Here is a 13,031-nt window from a genome sequence, read left to right as displayed (position 1 = left end):
AAAATCTATTAGTCGTAGATCCTTTGGAATGTTTTCAATAAAATTACATTTTGGAAAAAATGTAGCATTTCATTGAAGCCAAAGGCTTTGTTCTGGGATCCTGCCTCAAGAGGAGGGAAAGGCAGGTTCAGGTTTTCACTGCATCAGCTTCATAGCAAAATTTATCATCTCCCGTCACTCCAGGCTAGATATGTGAACCTAGTTTTCAACATTCCATGCAGTCCTCCCCAGCCATTTACAAACTGTCTGCAGGTCAAACAGGAAAAGCATACAAAATTTCCAAACTTGGATATTTTCACTGAAATTCAATTATTAGCTTTTGGTTGGCAGTCACGATATTTTTGCACATTGAACAAAGCTACTGATTTTTTGCTTGGCTTTTAAAAAAGATTTTGTCAAATTATAGACCCAAATACTTTGATATGGAAATGCCCTGAGGTGCTTCGTACCTTCATTGCCCTCTCTAGGCTGGGTTTTCTAGCTGGACTAAATTTCACGAAGTACACCAATTACTGATTTTATTAAATTGTGCCTCAGCAGTTAAGCTGAGCCTAGAATAGAATAGAATAGCATAATTTCAGTTGGAAGGGACCTACAACGGTCTTCTAGTCCAACTGCCTGACCACTTCAGGGCTGACCAAATGCCTCTTAAACACTGACAGGTTTGGGGCATCGACCACCTCTCTAGGAAGCCTGTTCCAATGTTTGACCACCCTATGGTGGGTCAATGCACCCAACCCAAAGGATCCCCACTTTGAGTTCCTCTGAGTGTTCAGAATGGCATGTCCCCATCAAAATGTGCTTTGTTTGGGACACAGCTCACTGGGACAGAAGGGGCAGCATATTCCACAGCCAGAAGACATCCTTTCAGTAAAAATGAAAAGCTGTTCTGTTTTAAATTGAAGTTTTCCATAAAAACAGTTTCAGTGGAAAAATTTTGGACAAGCCCCAAATAATAACCATTCCCAAAGTTTGCCAGGAAAAAGGGCAGAACAACATTGTTTATTGACCATGTAAACACTTACCATTGTTGAAGGCTAAATGGGTTGGAAATGTCTACCGTAGACCAAACAAATGTAGAGTCTTAGGGTGGTGTTAGTTCAGTCGCTAGAATTGCAAAATGTCATTTGCATAATCACTCCCATACCGGTAACTAGTCGATACCTCCGCAGTTACAGTGGTGGTTTTGTTGAATGCATAAGAAATTACAGAACCTGTTTCTGCTCCCTTCTCGATTCCCTGTCAACAGGGATAGGGCCCATTATCTGGGGCAGGCACACAGGGATGTGCACTTCAACAAAGGGTTTTGGTCCATGTTCATTATATGCAAATTTGCTAGAGCATTAATCTGCTAGGCATTAACATAATATCAGTTGGTTCATCAGGGTAATTTTCATCTGATCCAAAACATCCCTCATGTAAGCAAAACAGTTTAGCTACACAGAGAAATGATGAACTAATTAATTTTGGATCTAACCATATCAAAATCAGCAAATATGAACCAGAGTTGGATATGACCTGATTATACGTGCAAAAAACCACTGCCATACAGGCAGTTTATTCATTTAAATAATCAAATTAAACAAGATAGTCCTAAATGCATCTTGCTTAACTTGATTACTTAAATAAGCAGCCATCTGGCATGATGACACAGATGAAGTTCTTCCTTAAATTTTTCTTCTTTTCATTTTTCAACACCAGAACTGTTTTGCACCTTATACTTATTTCACGTTACTTCTCTGCTAGAGTATCTTTACATAGAGGTTGGGGGCAGAAGTTAATAAAAATTATAGTACAAGCATGAACTCACTGTCTCTACAACTTGATACTAATCAGCTGAAGGGAGTACATTAGCATCCCTATTTATACAATTATTTTAGCCACAGGAGAATCCGTTTGTTGCTGGAGGAATACAGCTGAAATCTATCAGAATTAGAAGGCAAGGAAGGAGATCATAAAAAGACTGAGTAAAAACCCTATCAAATTGAAATAATTCAGTTCTCTGTTTGGGGTCAGGGTTCTAATTTCATTAGAAGTGTTTTTGTCTTTTTGGAAAAGAAACACTTTTTGCTATTCTTTATTAAACAGAAAATGCTTTGGGGGTTATAAAGCATTACTTAAGGTCTGATTCTGAAGGGGTATGTGTAAGAGCTGCTTTACCCCTAGGGACTCTTCTACTGACTTTGAAGGGATAAAAGGTTTGAGAAAAGTTATGTATGCAGGAGAGTGCTTTAGAACTGGGACTGCTGATGGGCTAATTGGTAAGTACCTCTGCGTATCTTTGCTTAGAGCTTTAGATAATTATAATTACAAGAATTGTACTACAGTAAAATCACATTTAATTGGGGTGGAATATTTTTTATGATGACCTTATGTAGAGCCTCTCGCTTACAAATGTGTCCTGTGCTCTGCAGTATCTCGAGAAGAGAAGATGCTCCATTTTGATAGTTGTGTAAGATATGTAGGAGCAGTATGACCAGCAGCAGTTGATTCCCCTACCTGGAGGATGCAGGCCTGTGGAGCTTGACCTAGTTTTCAGCACACACATCAATCCTTGCAGTTGGGTCTCTAAGACGTTCCCAATATTCACTTTCACCATGTGTCTTCAGATCCCACCCTCTTTCCTATGTGACTCTGGTAAGCCTACGTGTGTTGGTGTTGCTGTGGTATTCATGCCATGTGTGTCCTGGTGTTGTCAGCTGGATAATGTGCTCATCTGCCAGCTGTATGTCACTGTGCGTGACCTGACTATTGCCATTCCCCTCCCTGACTGCTCCCATTTTTTGGGTGGAGGACTGCCCATGTGGAAAAGTGGGCAGTGTTGGCAGCAACGGCTGTATTTGCAGTTATGCTACAAGTGTGTGATGAAGGAAGAGAGATGTTAAAATAATACTTTTTCCTTTGTATCAATGTGCAACATATGGTGAACTTGTAAAGAAAGGAAAAGTTTGTAAGATGCTTACTGTATGCAACTCTGCTGGCAAGGTGACTCAATGAGGAGTTAAGACTTCGGGATTTAGTATTTGCCTCCTTCTACCCTAAGACCTTTAAAAGTCATTTCATTTCTCTACGCTGCCATTTTCCCCTCCCACCTGTTATCTTGTCAGGTTAGCCAGCAGGCTCCCTGAGGAGTTTTCACTGCATTTCACTTGATGCTCATACAGTGAGGTTCATCATGGGGATAGGGCTATCATGGCATAAAAAAGGAGTGTCCGTCAACTGGGTCATAGTCCCTGACTACACACCTGTGGGAAAATCTTTTAATGTAAGCATCAATGAAAAAGATTCAAGTTAATGTAGTTGATTGGGTTTGTCACACCAAGAGCTTAGCACACTGACCTCTGGCTCACCTCACTGAAGAAACTGGGCAGGTTAAGATAACTTTGTGGTGCATCCGAGTCCTCCTGTCCAGCCAGGGTGTCCAGGTAGTGCTGTGATACAAGCAAGTAGGAAAATATCCTGAGCAAGGAGAGCTGTAGAAAAGGAACTGAGTAGTAGCAGTTTCCTTTTCCTAGGTCAAAATACACTTAACATTAGAGTTATCTAGGAATGGGTAACTAGAAGAATGTCTTGTTCCTTCTGGTTTATTAGCCTCAGAAGATTTCTGTCATGTTTGGAATATATTTTTCTTCCTGCAGTGAAGATTCCAATATGGAATGAAAATAAAATGGTAGGTTTATCTCATTCCAAAGTTATTCTGACTTTGTCCATTTGATTTTGGTATAAATGTAAGAGTGAGGTATCCTTTCCATTATTAAATTAGAATAACCTTCCCTCCTCCCCACCCTGCACATACACTCCCCGCCCCCGGTCCTGCTAGTTGTCATAATTAGCTCAATGTGCTAATGAGAGTTTCTAGGGAAAATGCTGACAGGATTAATTAATGGGTGAATCTCACTTTAATAAGTGTATAGGCAATTTTCTAAATGCAGATGGCACTGTCCACCCTGATAGGGGCTCAGCCTAGAGCTACTTAATACAGTAAATATCAGGGGAAAGTGGTTAATTTGTAATATGCTTCATGATACTGTATTGGGTTTGTGTGGCCAGGTTTTGGTAGTGGGGGGGCTACAGGGGTGGCTTCTGTGAGAAGCTGCTGGAAGCTTCCCCTGTGTCCGACAGAGCCAATGCCAGGCAGCTCCAAGACGGACCCACTGCTGGTCAAGGCTGAGTCCATCAGCAAGAGTGGTAGTGCCTCTGGGACAACATGTTTAAGAAGGGGAGAAAAATGTGCAATTGCAGCCGGAGAGAGGAGTGAGATGTGAGAGAACCAACCCCGCAGACCCCCAGGTCAGTGCAGAAGGAGGGGAGGAGATGCTCCAGGCACCGGAGCAGAGGTTCCCCTGCAGCCCCTGGGGAAGACCACGGTGAGGCAGGCTGTCCCCCTGCAGCCCAGGGAGGTCCACGGGGGAGCAGGGGGATGCCCGAAGGAGGCTGGGACCCCATGGGAACCCTGCACTAGAGCAGGCTCCAGGCAGGACCTGCGGATCTGTGGAGAGAGGAGCCCACGCTGGAGCAGGTTTTCTGGCAGGACTTGTGACCCCGTGGGGGACCCACGCTGGAGCAGTCTGTGCCTGAAGGACTGCAGCCCGGGGAGGGGACCCATGCTGGAGCAGTTCGTGAAGAACTGCAGCCCATGGGAAGGACCCACGTTGGCGAAGTTCATGGAGGACTGTCTCCCGTGGGAGGGACCCCACGGTGGAGCAGGAGAAGTGTGTGATGAGTCCTCCCCCTGAGGAGGAAGGAGCGGCAGAGGCAACATGTGATGAACTGACCCCAACCCCCATTCCCCATCCCCCTGTGCTGCCGGAGGGAGGAGGTGTAGAAAATTAGAAGTGGAGTTGAGCCAGGAAGGAGGGAGGGGTGGGGGGGAAGGTGTCTTAAGATTTGGTTTTATTTTCTCATTATCCTACTCTAATTTGACTGGTAATAAATTAAATCAATTTTTCCCCAAGTTGAGTCTGTTTTGCTTGTGGCAGTAATTGCTGAGTGATCTCTCCCTGTCTTTGTCTTGATCCACGAGCCTTTTGTTGTATTTTCTCTCCCCTGCCCAGCTGAGGAGGGGAGTGATGGAGCAGCTTTGGTGGACGCCTGGCATCCAGCCAGGGTCAACCTGCCAAAGATACTGATTAGAAGAGAAATAATGCTTAAGTTTGCTTCCCAATGTATTGTTCGTTTCTCCACAATTTGGAAATGTGGTGTCCTTTATATGTTCACCTTTTCCAGACCTGTCCATTAAATCACGAGAAAGGAATGAACGTGCAGTGTCATTAGAGCAGTCTTATGTGTTTTTCCTGCCAGCCTGCGCCTGCTGTCAGTCACAAGGTTTATTTTGCATCATAAAAGGAAAAGATAGCAACAGGACCCTCACTTTAGTTATAACACAGGCTAAGGAGTGTGACATACATTAAAACATTTGATTCCAAGCACCAATCCTGCCCTTGCAGGTCCAAGGAAACTTGGACCTTCCTGATGTTTGCTAGATCTTATGGTCCAAGCTCCTCCATAAGCATGGTATTTATTAACTTAATTTTGTCACACAACATTCCCAATCTTAATATGAGGACAGAAAAACAGTGTTCTTACCTGTCAGGTCCCAGTAGATTTCAGGATTTTACAATTTAGTTTTCTTCTGGCAGAGTAATCAGCAGTGTAAACTGTGGATTACTTTTTTCCTGTGCCTTTCTTATTTACATGCAGATGCTGTTCTGTGAACAGAGATGGTCACGTACAAATGCACCTTCTCTTTCCGAATGCTCAAGCCAGCTGCCAGTGTCCCAGTGCCAGGTACCAGTTGTATGTGAAGAATTGATGCCAGTCAGAGACCTGAGGGCAGAGAACAGTGCTTGACATCTGCGACAGTGATCTTAAAAGGAAGGGAGAGACAGGCCCCTGACAGTGACTGGTGATGGATGCTTACAGAAGGATGCACAGGCAGAGTAAGTAGAGATTCTTCCATGGTGGCGTACCCTTCTGGCTTAGGAGTAGTTGTGTTTGTGTGCATTCATGTACATGTTTATACTTATATAGCCATTCCTGCCTAGATACTTGGGGAAACATATTTCCATTTTCTTGAGACAGAGGTTGCATTGCCATCTTTGTAATTGCACTTGATTTTTTCTTATGCCATTTGTGTCTAATCCTTTTTATAACTCATCTGTGCCTTTATGTAGCTCATCTCTTGTGACAACAATTTTCAAAATTTAAGTAAAATAGGGCTTTTCTGTTTCTTTTAAAACTTACTATTCTTTGAGAAATAGAAAATAGTCATTCTCTTTTGTTTTCTCAATGTCATTCATAACACATCACCATCTTCATTCTTTTTGTAAACTTCATTGTCCTCATATCTGCGGTCACTTCCCACAGAAGTCATTCCACACCATTAGTATCCTTATCTCATTGTCTGTCAGCTCTAACACATGCTTTTAAGGTAGGGAGACCAGAACTGTATACAGTATGCATACATAACATCCATATGATGGCATAATAGTGTTTTCTGTTTTGCTCTCTGTTCTTTTCCTAATAATGCCTGACATCATATTTACCTTCTCGACCACCTCTGAGTAATGAGCTGGCATTTCAGAGAGCTATTCAAAGATCTCTTCCCTGGTGATAATAGCTAATTTAAAGCCCTTCACTGAGCATACATATTTAGGATTGTTTTCCCCTCCATGCACATTACTTAGCATTTGTCAATGTTGGATTTCATCTTCCATTTTATCCTCAAAGTCACTCCACAGCATAAAATCCATCTGCAGCTCTTCGTAGCCAGTTGTCATCGTTACTCCCTGACAATTTTGCAACATCAGCAAACTTTGTCACCTTGCTATTCACCCCTTGTCCAAATAACTTATGAAAATGTTGGCCAGCACAGCTCCCCAGTGGTTATTTCCTTCATTGTGAAAAACTGCCTCATCTTTTCCACCTTTTGTTTCACATCTTTTAACCACTTTAGATTAGTTATTAATCCTCATAGGAAGATCTTTTGTGACAGCTCCATTTCTGTAAAAGCCTTCATGAGGGATCCGAGTGAGGGCTTTCTGGAAAAAAAGAGGAAGGAAAAAAAAAAAGTAACAGCACAAAGTTCCTTGTGCACAGTGGAAAAAGTACTTATGAAAGTGGGTGAAACAAAGCTCCTACTGACCTCATTGTACCTGGAGGTAAGATGCAAACAAGTGGGAAATGAAATATCTGAGGCAACTCTTTGGATGAAAAGATGCTCCACAGAGCCAGGGTTTTCCCCCAGGCAGTCAGGGAATCTCAGTCCTTGCAGAGCTTCAGCCCCTGACTGGAGAAGGCCCTAAGAAACCTGACCCAGGTTTTAAATCATGTTTTCCAGTAGTCAGTGCAAAGTCCCAAACCTCCATCCACAGCAGCTGCAACTCTGGATATTTTATTTGTCATGTTCTCCTGTAACTGTGCTGGCCAAAGATAGAGTTGGTCTAACCTTCTGCGGTGATCCCCATGTGCAACCCAAATCATGTCTTTGAGCAGCACCTGCGTACAAAATCATTTCTTGTCCCTCATTTTAGATAGCAAATTATCTTTCTCCCAGACAAATCTGATATTAATTGGCATTTATTACCACAGATTATTGTAATTAGAGACGGTTTGCTATTAATGGGCTGTAAAAAAGTGAATCACTGTTTAATTCAAGCTGCCATTTCATGATTTAGTCATGACTTGCCTGTGTCCTTCAGGCCAGCAGCAGAGGTGATGTATGAACTGCTCTGGCTGGAGAGTGCAGTGAGCTCCCCAGGTGGAACTGGGGCTCCGGGGTGCAGTTCATCACCCTGGTACACCTGGTAATAGAGAAAGTGATTTATTTCTCACCTGGAAGGGCACAGCAGTGTGAGCAGATAGGCCCACTGGGGAAAGAGTTTCAGTTCTCTGATTCTCTCACTGCTCCCTGTACACCCGCCTTGGTAATAACTCTGTGGGGCTCAGTGCAAGGTCCTGAGCCAGACTTGAGCAGCTGTATGCTGTGTTCACCCCCATCTTATTCTTCCCTGGGGGGCCACCGCTTTCCTCGGAACTCAAAGCTTTGCTTAGGCTTCAAAGACCTGTAGTCTCAGGGCTTAAAAATACCTATATAAGTATTCCTTGTGTTCTTCAAATAAAGTGTTCATTCTCAGAATTTAATTGACAGCACTTGGTTTATTATTTATTTATAGAGCATAATTTTGGAGACAAAGGTCATGGACCACAACATCACAAAACAGTTTATATTCCATGTTCATCTCTTCAGTTTTCATCACAGAGGAAAGTGTGACAATGTACGTTGCATACTTCCTTTGTCTTTATCATATCAATCTTAAAAGAAACCTATACTCCTTTAAGAAGTCTTGCGTCATTAGCTGTTCAACAGATTGCTCTAGCTAAGCTTAAAAGGGAGGAGCTGAAAATTGTTAAGTCTTTTGTGGACACAGACATCCCACTTTGGTCCTGACTTGCGCTGCTCAATGGTGTTACTGTATGAAGCAGACTCAGCAGCTGCTGTAAATTGCATTTCTCTTGTTCCAGCCTATGCTGTGTCATACCACCCATTGAAATGTGCAGGAACTACGTCCGTGCTGTGAATTGTGACTGAAAAACTGATCTGGTTTAAAAATAAGTATTCTGCAGGTTTTTTTTAGAGGTGAGGCCAAGAGCCTCGACTCATTTCACAATGTGGCTGCAAAACGGTTGCTCCAGAGCCAAGATGTAACGCAGTACCAGGTGGGCAAAGGAATGCACTGCAGAAGCGAGGGGCAGAGATGCTCTGCTGCCCACCACAAAGCCACAGCCTCATGTGGAGACAGTTCTCCATCAGCCACTGCTCTCCTCTCCTTTCCCTGTCCTTTCATTCCCACCCACCATGCTACCACCTGTGCTGGACTGGCATGAGCAGTTTTGTGACTGCCGAGTCAAACAGCTGAAAAATGACTTGGCAAAAAGGTGAGTTATTTTTCATCCGAATAAGTACAGTGGTCCTGGTCACCCTGTGTTGCATAAATGACTGTGCTGGCACAACTGGTGGACAGACTAGAAGCAGAAGCAAATGCTGAAGATGGAGTTGGGAGGAAATACGGATTGACTGTCTTGTTAGTGGCTATGTAGACATGTATACGATACAAATACATTTGAAATGCATACAGCCCAAGAACCAGACTCTATGCCTTCCGTGTCCCCCATGGTCCTACCACATAACCCATATCCAGACACCAGGATCCCTCACGCAGCACTACCCCACCATCGCTCTGATGATGCCCATGCGTTGGCAGGTATTCATGATCTGCTGCCCGGTGGTAATACTCTCGGTGTCGGCGTTGACGTTGCAATGGTGCAATACCAAGAAACGTGCCTCAGTACCACGGCGGTGTCACTGAGCTATTGCAGAAATGTTTCAGGTGGCTGTGGATGGGGACAGAAGGGTCAGCGGCCGCTCCTGATGTCTGAGACTCTCCCACGTACAGGTAGTTGTGTCCCTCATATAGACTCTATGCTATGGAAGGGAACACACTTTTGTCTGTCTTCAGAAGGGAATGGTGGTGGATTTCTCCTGGGGGAAAGAGAGAAGCTCAGAGAGAATTAAGGAGGCTACAGCTCTTCCATTAGTACAACCTGGCACACCCTGTGCTGTGGATCGTTTTCCTGGGAAAGAGGCTGTGTCTGCATCCAGCCTGGAGAAAGATGTAATAAGCAGCTATTAGCAGCGTGTCTGCAGGTTGCTGAGCACTGCAGCGAGCTGCTTGTCAGCTCTGAACCAGGTTCCTGCCGTCTGCCCTCTTTGAGTGGAAAAGTCCTTGAAAATCCATCTGTTTCTTAAAATGGAGAGATTTGATGAAATTCGTCTGACAATAACTATGTAATGGGATCGGTTTGGTGGCGTTTGGTTTGCTAGTACGCTAACGTATTGTCTCTGTGCTTACAAACTTCCATTTTCAGTAAGCTGCACGTTGATCGCTTTGGATTCTGGTTTGCTGCTGCTTAAATTACTGTGCTAGCCCACGCCTCGGAGTGCTTTGTGCCAGGCTGCTCGCCGACTTTTAAGACAGTCTCGTTGCTCTGATCTTAGCATGCTTACATCAGGGCTTTGCACTCTCTCTGTAAGCAGGGGGAAAGGAAAAATACTCACGGGGGTGAGAGGAGGGGATTTCTTCATCACTACCCAGGTTGTGCTTCTGGGGTGTAGAAGGAAAACTTAAACCCAAACTCTGAAAAGTCCAGAACAACCTAAACCAGTGACCACGTTGTTTTCTGGGTTAGTCAGGCCGAGATCTGTTGTAAAGCATCAGCTTGATTGACAGGAAATCTGATCGTGATTTTTTTGTGCTGTATGCCATGCCAGAGGGACCAGCTGGGTGAACTGGGGCTTTTTGGGGGTTGCACAGGCAGGGGCAGGAGGACTTGCCTAAACCATGATGAAATGGGAAAAAGCTCAGTTCTCCCTTTCTCTGTACCCTCACCAGCGTGCCTGCAGCTTTTCCTCTGTCTGTGTGTGTGTTTATCTCTTTCCTTAACACACATACACAGAAAAAAGCAGTTTTAGCAAGAGGCAGGATGAAGGTTGTAAAAAGCGCATTTCTTTCCCTACTTGGCTCTCTTCTTGCAAAAATAGCATTAATTTTTATCACTATTACACAAAGTAAATGCTGAACAGCATCCATCGAGGAAACACCGGCAGCCAGGCCCGCGGCAGAACAGCGGAGGTGCTAGACGTGGGGCTGGACGCCCAGCGAGCGGCTGACGCTTTCTGGCTGAGTCTGCTGTTCTGCACCCAGGGTGGGTGCAGCGTCCCTGACTGCCAAAGCTGGAGCTGACCTTGAGCTGTCTTTATCAAAGACGAGTATGGATATCCACGGGGTTTCATCTGTTTATAGTGGAATGAGAAGGGTTGGTATTTAAGGATGTAACTGGCTCCCCGTGATAAATCTTTCCCTTCCTGCTCGCACCACACTCCTGTGCAGGCAGAGGACCGCACAAAAAAATCCCGGTTTCTCAGAAGTTTCCTAGGGTATATTTTATTTACAGAGCTACAGGTCTGGAAAAATCAGGAAAGCCACCATAGTTGTGCTTTTTAAGCGTTTTCTCCATCACAGTCCTTTTTGGCGTGTATCTTACGTGCCTGCCCAGGTGAGCTCCCCGCTGACCTAGCTCTTCAGCCTGCAGATCCTTCTCATAAATTCGTAGTATTTAAGGTCAGAAGAGAACCTCAAATCACCTGGGCAGACTGCCTGCCTATCACAGGCTATTACATTTAATTTGCTTACCTCTGTCTGGAGCCCAATTACTTGTGTGGGAATACAGGCATCCAGCCTTCAGCTGGCCATAGCTATTGCCTTTGGCACTGAGAGTTAATGGTTAAGCAGCCGGTGGAGGTCTGCTCCGCTTCCAAGCTGAATTTGGGTGGCTGCAGCTTCATTCCTTAGTTCTTGCTGTGACTTTCTCCTCTATATCACACAGTCCCTTTGCAACCCTTGTTTTGCCTCTGAACAAATTCATACAAACTGTAGCGAGGTCAGCTCTAAACATCCTTCATAAGCTCTTCAGGTTTTGCACAGCAGCGTTTTCTCCAAGTGTTGATATGGCGTTTTTTTGGTAACTTCTTAAATACTGAGCACCTTCCAAAACTGCAGAGGCCAGAAGTGGATACAGTGTTAGGGTCATCAATGTGCACAGTTAAAATAGCCCTTTCAGCCCTGGTTGGATATTCAGGGACCAAAAGAACCTTTTAGGCACAGAAGGGACATATTTCCCAACTTTTCTCCTGAATTCCTCATCCCTCCTTGGACACAGGCCCGCTGCCCTACCGCTCCGCATCTGGCTCCAAGATTCAAAAGCCTTTTCTTTGTAGGGCTTGGCAGACTGAGAAGTCCAGCTTACGGTGTATGACTCACTTAGGAGGTTGCTGTAAAAACCCATTAAAAATCATTCTGGTGCAAGAGCTTACGGGACCTTTGCTCTTGCCTGTGCATCCCCACGCAGCCTGAGCATCTCCAGCTGCTGGAAGCCGGGCGGATGGTTCAGCCTTCCCTAAATTGATGGATGCATAGTCTGTCGCAAGGACGTTGAGCCAAATATGCGCTGGCGCAAATAGATGCAGCTCCTGTTAAATTCAGTGCGAAACCAGGCGTATAAACCAAAGCTGAATTTCAGCTGGAGTCTCTTTATTCTGTAATAAATTCCTAAATGGATTGTCAGGTTTGATATTCTCTCATAAATGTCTAATTAAGGAAAAAGCAAATCTCTGCTTCATAAAATCCCTGACTGATAGTACTAATAAAATGTCATAAATGCAATGAATGTTGTGATAATGCTTTTAGAGACTAACTGCCTTTCATTATCGTTAGCACAGAACCGATCAGCACCCAGTCTAAGATACCGCCGTGCCATGGTGGCATCACCGGGTGCAGGACAGGGCCTGGCCAGGAGGAAGAGGAGGAAGGAGGGGTCTTTGAGGCAGCGGCTGGGTTTGGTACCTTCCTCACCAGTCCCTGGGCTGGAGACCACCTTGCCCCGTCCCCAGGTCCTTGGGACTTCACCAGCGTGGGTCGTCCCCGCGCACGGTCCGTCCTCCGCTCTGCAGAGCATTACCCTTGCGGCAGGGAGCCGGGTGGGAGGATTGTGGCTTCCATCCCAGCAATTTGGGGAGCCTCAGCTGTGTTCCAGGCAAGGAGGAGGCTCCCAGCCCAACTCGTGTGTCCCCGGGCAGGGATGCAGGACTTTTGCTGCTTCCCCTGCATCCCACGCTCGCCCCCACACCCCAGCCGTACAGATTTAAAGTTGGAGACAGTTGCGTGGAAATTATGTGCAAATATGCAAATTATTTCATTATGTCGCTGGCACGAAATGGCATACATGGAGCGGATAAAAGCTTGGCAGCTACAGAAATGGGGAAGGCAAAAAGGAGTTCAAAGAGTGATGCTAAGCTCCCTCGTCCTCCTCTTGCCCTCCAAGTGAGCGAGCTGCAGGGAGAAAAAAGCCTCCAGGCTGGCCTTGGGAAGCGTGACATCTCCACCTAGCTTTCCACGGCCACCTCCATCATGCTT

This window comes from Haliaeetus albicilla, chromosome 20 (assembly GCF_947461875.1).
Source record: "Haliaeetus albicilla chromosome 20, bHalAlb1.1, whole genome shotgun sequence".
Lineage (NCBI taxonomy): Eukaryota > Metazoa > Chordata > Aves > Accipitriformes > Accipitridae > Haliaeetus > Haliaeetus albicilla.
The sequence above is the reverse complement of the archived record's forward strand: the minus strand, read 5'-3'. Positions refer to the sequence as shown.